This window comes from Fukomys damarensis, unplaced genomic scaffold, assembly GCF_012274545.1.
Source record: "Fukomys damarensis isolate Sample0158 unplaced genomic scaffold, DMR_v1.0_HiC HiC_scaffold_1, whole genome shotgun sequence".
NCBI classification, from domain to species: domain Eukaryota; kingdom Metazoa; phylum Chordata; class Mammalia; order Rodentia; family Bathyergidae; genus Fukomys; species Fukomys damarensis.
Genome location: NW_022900913.1, coordinates 36,075,373 through 36,081,636, shown reverse-complemented (window position 1 = coordinate 36,081,636; position 6,264 = coordinate 36,075,373). Strand labels below are relative to the sequence as shown.

Sequence of the window (6,264 nt, the reverse complement as noted above, 5' to 3'; positions counted from 1 at the left end):
AATGAGTGCAGACTTCACGTACTGCAAACAGGTACTAATAAAATAAAAACTGAGAAGACAATATGTATTTTTTCCTAGGCATTTAATCCAGCTTTATTATTTCACATATCTATTTATGCTAACTTACATCTAAATTTGAGGTATAATACTTAGTACAGTGGTATAAATTGACAATCATTGCATAAAAACTCTATACTAAGGTTATTCTTTCACATTAGAATGGATTATTTTCTATGTCTTTGATACACTTCTTAAAAGCAAATGTTTGAATCTTTACTCTGGCTTGTTTAACTCTAACTTCATCAATTATTCATCATGAATGATTTTTCTAAGTTCCAGTGCTGTTGATTTTAGAACACTTATTATTTTATTCTCCATTCCACAACTTCAGTAACCTCTTGGAGACATACAACTTAAATTAATATATTCTCATTTTCTTCTTTCACAAAGTAGGAAGTCATTTTTCTTCACAAAATCAGTATCATAGATCCAGATGCTCTTATATGACTGATGTGATGATTAACAAATGTAATTAAACTACATGCTGACAAATTGCTCTCCACGCTTCTGATTCTAAATGAGAGTCTGGCAGTAAATACTTTTCAAAATCTTGTGTAAGCTTCCTAGGGTTGTAGATGTCTGTAAGTATACACTGTTTACGCCCTAATAACAAGGATCAAATTCTTTTTTTTTCAAGTTTGATGTCCATCAATGCAATCTGCTGTATCTGACATAAGGCATTTGGGACGGTCACTTTTGAATGGATTTTTGCCTTTTGGAAGAGCCATGTGATGGTTTAGTTCTGAAATCCATCTTTAACCCCCTAAAGTGTTGAAATCCTCTTCCCCTCTGGTGATTTCTTAGCTGTCCGTTAGTGTTCAAAAATTAATGTCCAGGGCCAGGGATTTAACTCAGTGGTTCTGCCACCTGCCTTGCAAACTGAAAGACCCAAGTTCTATTCCCAGGACGAAAAAAAAAGATTAGTGTCCAAGTACACTAGTACCTTTAAGCACTTCTTCTGGCATACAAACTTGCATGACATTATCCATTGCATCATAATCTGCAACCGGTTCATCGGTCTTTAATAAAATGATAGATTTAGGTATAACACCAAGGGCACCAAGGATGGCACAGTCATCAATTAAAATCTTTCCATCAGTTGATAAATTCTGGTCAAATGGAGGAACTGAACACTCATGCATGATCTGAATTTTCTATTATTTTAATGTTTTATTAGCAGAAATGAGAAGTGCTTTATCACTGCGAACTTTTCTATGTTGCACACTCAGGCGAATGACTTGTTTTTGATAAACTATAAAATTTTGATAGGTTATCTTTTGCCACTTTGTTCCTTCATTGCTTTGATTAAAATCTGGATCTTTTTCTCCATCCGGTTTAGCTTCTTCCTTGTCCTCCTCTGCCTCAGAATGCAATCATTCAGCTCTGGGGCTGAATCCTTCATCACCTTTTTATTGTCTACCACTTTGTGGACATAGATGGTAGCCCGAGTGTATTCTCACAGGTCCCACTGCTTCTAGCAAAGTAGACCTTCTCTGCACTCTGGACCAGAGCTTAGGTTCAGAAATATACCGTGTTTCTGAAGGGTTTACATCTCCCACTTCAATTCTTGTGATTTTAATTATATGATCCACATGAAACAGCTTTTGTATCATCTGCCACTCCCTGGGCCATATCAGAACTATAAGTTCAGAATCTTTGGTCATGGAAGCAAGTGTAAACATAAGCCCCCCATGGGGACACAGAAGGGTATTGTTTCCAACCGATGACACAGGACTACATCTTGTAGCTTTTCTAACAGATTTCCGCCATTCTTCTACAAAGAACTGTGACATGATTCAGAGGACACCTGTGTCCTCCGGTCAGTTACTGAGACATTGTCCTGGACAGATGTGGAAGAGAAGTCTTTTGCTCATTTGTGATCATCTTATGCAAGGCTTCATTTTCTTCCCCTTCTCTAATATCTTGCACGGCAAGCAGCCTTCTCTATAACTCAGAAACTCAGCCTTTGGGAAGTACTGCTGCAGTTTGCTGAGCGCCTCTTTAGAAACCAGCCTTCTTTCATTTTCAGAGATGCACGATTCTCCATGTGGACCCGGGATGTCTTCGTTAAAGTTTAAAGGAATAAAATTCTTATGTGTTCAAAATAGTGTGACCTAATCATTGGGAGAGCGAAAAGGCATATGGAGTATTTTATATTTGATGGATTACAAGGGAAAAAGGCTACATATGAGAAAGTAAGACAACAACCTCCTGGAATTTTAACACTTTCTTAAATGACTACACCATTTACCATAAAGGCTTAGGCAAAAACAAACTAATGTTGATACAGGGTAAAAAATAATGTTATGTGCCATTGAGGGAGGGGTAGAAAGTTCTCTAATTCCACCATGAATTTTGAATAATATAACAAGCATCAGAATTGCAAGAATGGTGAAGGGGCAAAGAGTTCACCTGCCCCAAGTTCCAGGTAAAAGTTGAAATACTTAGAAAATGCATTTGTAACAAAGGATCAGTCTTAGAATGTGTGAAATCTTATATAACCCAAATAAAGAAAACAATCTCATAAAATTTGCCAAATACAGACACTTCAGCAAATAAGCTATATTTATATAGCAAATAAGCACACAACAACATGCTCATTATCACTGTTCATTAGTAAAAATGCAAAATAAAACCACAATGAGATGCACTACAACTTCACTAGATAGTAGAATTGAAAAGTTCAATGGAACCAAATACTAAGATGCAATAGCAACTTGAACTCTCATATGTTGTTGATGAAATACAAAAGTGAAAGAAACTTTTGAGAGAAGTTTGGACATTTTTGGAAATTCAACTCTACATGGGCTTTGAGGATTTTTTACACCCTTACTAGGTATGCTAAGAATTTAAGGTCTTGAGCACTCTACTAATTCATTTCTCATGCTTGTGTCTACAATGAGCAACCTTGAGAAATAAGAATATGTCTCTACTGGAATAAAGAGTAGAGTAGGCTGACTTACTGCCTGGTATAAAAGAAGTGGTTTCTCTAAATGCAGCGTTCCCTTCTGATAACTCAACCTAGTGCAAGTGTAAGAACCCTGTAAGCCTACCATAACTTCTCCATGGGACTTGGTCCACAGAGTGAAGTGGTGCAAAAGATCTTATGGTACTTGATGGAGTACGGATAGTAGAGCCCTTTGTCTCTTAACCAAGAATCTCGTGTCTTCTACCAACATCTATGAAATAGTAATATGCTGATTTGTTATACTGCAAGTGGGGAAAATTAATCCTAGATCTGATAGCAGTTTTGAATGGATAAACTTTAAATGGATAAATAAATTGTATTTATCTATAGAACTCTACTTAGCAAGCCAAAAGAACAAACTAATGACATATACAGCATGCTGACTCTCAAAAGCACTTTGTTGCCTGCCATATAGAAAATTTTCCATGTGGCATAATTTAACTTATATTCTAGGCAATGAAAACTGTTATGATTTGTGTCTAGGTGTCCCTCCAAAGCCCCATACAATCATGAGGGTGGATCTAGAGTGTGGGGTGCTGGGATCAAGATTATGTGATTACTAAATTAGCCCACTGATTGGTTTGGCATAGTTCTGGCGAGGGTTAAGGTGGTGAGTGCTAATCCACCCTATAGAAGGGACAGAAAGAGGACCAGCGTGCTTTCTTTTGTCTGCTTGCTGTGGACTGTTTCTCCTCTCCAGTGCCTCTCTACTCTGCCACCCTGATTTTGAGCCAGCTGAGTACCAGGACTTTGAGCCATGGCTGACAGCTCTACAAACTGTGAGCCAAATAAATCCTTCTCTCTCTCTCTTTTTTTGGGGGGGGCAGGTACCGGGGATTGAACTTGGGTCCTTGAGCTTTCAAGTCAGGCCACTGAACCCCTGAGCTAAATCCCTGGCCCAAGAGTTTATTTGTTTTTGTTTTTTTTGGTACCAGGGATTGAACTCGGGTCCCTGCTCTTACAAAGCAGGTGCTGGAACCACTGAGCTAAATTCCAGGTCCAATCCATCTCTCTTTAACTTTGGGTGTCAGATATGTTGTCTCAGCAATGAGGAAAGTAACTAAGACAGAAAACTTTAGGGACAAAAATTTTCTGATTACAGCATATAATGGGGTGTATGAAAGAACTGACTGCAAAGGGGATGGGAAATATTTTGGGGTAATGAAATATAATAATGACTACAATGATGACATATCTCTTCAGATTTGTCAAAACTCATTGACATTTACACTTTTGAAAGGTACATTTTATTGTATTTTAATTGTGCTTCTATGAAAAAATATTACTGGAATGCCTTTGAAATGTTTATTTATTTATTTATTTATTTATTTTTTGGTTTTTTGAGACAGGGTCTCACTATGTAGTTGAGACTGACCTGGAACTCACTATGTAGCCCAGGCTGGTCTCAAACTCACAGTGATCCTCCTGCCTCAGCCTCCTGAGTGCTGGGATTACAGGCATGAGCCACCACACCAGGCTTTGTTTTTATTTAAATTGGTGTGTTTATCAGAAACTTAAATGCTTGGCTGTCAAAGAAAAATGAGAAATGTAAATTTCCACACACTAGAAAGCCAATGTGCTTTAGGAAAAAGCATGTTTCTACAATAAGGATTCCTGGAATTAAGTCCAGGCTGCCAGCTTCTAGGGTCTGGCTCACTTCAGAGCTACAGCGAGAAAGTGGACTATAGATGATTTAAAAGGTGAGTTTTAATATTTAATTGGTCCTTCTAGAGAATTACCCAGGAAATTTTCCTCCACCTAATAGTTATTGCCTTAAAAATCCTCCAATATTCACTCAAAGAATAGCAAAAAACTAATACCTCATAGAGTTTAATGGGATAATTGAGAAATTTAGGTGATTGTTTAAAATAAATGTCAGGTCAGCTTGGGCACGGTAAAATTTAAAGTCATCCATAATCAAGAACTCAGGCATATTCTCTTAATTCCTCAGACTTTGCCACAGGATGAGCTGACACCTTTCTTTTTAAATATAATTGCAAACTTTGGCTTCATGCCTGGGTAGAGTTTGTTCACTGTCTCAATAGGGAAGCTGAACTCTTCTCTCAGATGTGGCAGGATCGCAAGTCCACTGAACTTCACACCTCTCTTTTTCTTTTTTCTTGTATAAAATGAGACTCTTCAGAAGGGTTCACAGTAGCCAAATAATTCAACTTAGCAGAAGATATAAAAGAAGTCAAAGCATATTTGTAGGAGATATTAATTCAGTTGCTTACTCTGAGGAGTTTTACCCCAAGTTCTTTGCTAGTAGAAATGTCCTTTCTGAATCCTTGATGCATTCTTATTCTGGGAATTCATCCACTCCAATTCTATTTTATTCAGTCTCAGCAGTTCCTAAGTGTTATGTTACAATCTGTGATCATAATTTGAAAAATTTTCATAGATTACTACCTTTTACAAGAGGTTTACCAACTCCTTTCATTTGATGTATTTTTTATTATTCATTAATTTTATTGGTATATTCCAACTCCTTTCATCATGATGTATCATAAAAGGATATGGATTTCAAACTGAAGTTTTCATAACAGTCATAAGGAGGACTTATTTAAACAAGGATATTTGAACATCAATGTCAATGTGATTAAGAATGTTTGAGTTAGGATCCAAGAAGGCTTTTTAAGCAAACATACAGGGCATTTTGTGTTTCCTCTCCTCTAGCATATGATTACATCACGTTCTATGGATGCCCCTTCAGTGATGCTCATTTGTTTGCTTTTTCCATTTGTTCTGGCCTGATGGTTCCATGAAGTTCTGCACTTTGACCATTACAGTAGCATCTCACATCCTTCCTACTCCACTATTGTCTTTCCAAAAAAAAATTCATGTATGATTTACATCCTATAACTATCCATTCAATAACACATCAAATCCTTCTAATCCCAATTTGGTAAAGTTCAAGCCTGACATTCATCTTCTTTATGATCCAGATATCCTGAATATTATGCTGTAATCTTTATTTTTCCTGGAATATCTTTTCTTTTTTTTTGAGACAGGGTCTCACTATGTAGTTGAGACTGACCTGGAACTCACTATGTAGCCCAGGGTGGTCTCAAACTCACAGTGATCCTCCTGCCTCAGCCTCCCGAATGCTGGGATTTCAGGTTTGTGCCACCACGCCCAGCTTTCCTGGAATATTTTTATTTGCAGTCTCTACCTGGTAAAATCTTACTCAATCCTCTATTTTGAAATTCACATACTATCTCCTCTATGTAACTGTT

General features: G+C 37.2%; 1 pseudogene; it reads right to left on the bottom strand.

The window, feature by feature from the left end:
- Positions 1 to 980: 980 nt before the first annotated feature.
- LOC104876129 lies at positions 981 to 5,325 on the bottom strand (annotated as a pseudogene).
- Between the last annotated feature and the right edge of the window lie 939 nt (positions 5,326 to 6,264).